A 1,412-nucleotide genomic window follows, 5' to 3' on the forward strand; every position below is an offset into this window, starting at 1 on the left:
ATGCAAGGCGAAGTGCGTACGGAGAGCGAAGTGAGAAAGCTCGTCCCTACCGTACGTCACCCCCCCTGTCACCTACTCTACCCTTGCCCTTACCCCATATTTACAAAATCTACACCTTTACAAATTCGTCGCTACTGTCATGTCTTCCCCATATTTCCCTTAAACCAAATTCGTCTCCACAATCCCTCTATCCAAAATTTGCCATCACCCAATTCATCATCAATCCTCATAAGGAGGAAGAGATGGAACAACAACACAATGTCACACCCACGTCATGATGCGTCTCACAATCCAAACATTTGCATCAAAATAATAAAATAATAAAACATCCATGGCATGGTGTGGAGTAGCGTCACCCCAGGTGAGTGGATGTAGATGGTGCGAGGAGATTCTTAATCCTAACTATCCTCTAAATGACATTAACACACTTTACACTACCCGGGGTCTTTCCCTGCCAATCCATTGGCCAACTTACACAATGGGTTCTAAAAACCAATTCCCATTGACCAAACTGTGGTGCTTCTCAATTTGGGGTCTCACTCCCCCGATTCATCTCCCGGTGCCCTTGCACAATTTCTGGGCTGGGGCGTGTAGCTCTCCCAGCAGGCCTACCCACCTGCACACCTCCACCACTGCAGTTGCCACCCGAGCTTACCTAGCTCCTCACCCTAACCTATCTAACTGGGGAAGGCCCCTCCTGGCTCTGTCACCCCACTCGGTGCCCTCTTGCACTGGGCTACCCGGGTCCATCCTCCGGATCCTCGGGCCCCATCCACAACAACTCTACCGGCTCCCAGAGCCCACCTGCGGCCTCACCTGGCCGCCATCCTCACAGTGGTGGAGTGCCCATTTAACTACACACACACTAACAGGCTACACGCCCAGCCATTTCCACAACACTAATGCACCCATCCAAGTACCATTCTTTCACCTCGCACCACAGATGCCAATATCCAACCACAATTTACCTATACCCTCTACCTAACACTTACACTACCCTCCCCGGGTATTCGTGATGGGGGTCCATTCTTCCCCCATTCACACCTTCGCACCATCCACTCCACTCCACAGTTTCCACCATACTCACTCCACGACCATCCATTCCAATACCCCATGTATTCCACACTCCATGTATTTCACACAACCATTCTCCATACACCTGTTGTTGCACACCTGTGCAATCACACCTGGTGCCACCCGCACCCTCCTTCCTTCCTGGACCATTTGGTCAACACAACGCACAATCACCTTCTCTCACTCATACACTGCTCCATCCACCTGTTCAGTTGCACACCTGTGCAATCACACTACAACTCACAATCATTTACTCATACCCTGCTCAATACACTTGAATACACCTCCAACACTCACACGGCATCATCTGAACTACCTGATGCCCTGCTAACTTAGTG

This window comes from Myxine glutinosa, chromosome 2, assembly GCF_964187855.1.
Source record: "Myxine glutinosa chromosome 2, kmMyxGlut1.1, whole genome shotgun sequence".
In the NCBI taxonomy this organism is placed as follows: Eukaryota; Metazoa; Chordata; class Myxini; order Myxiniformes; family Myxinidae; genus Myxine; species Myxine glutinosa.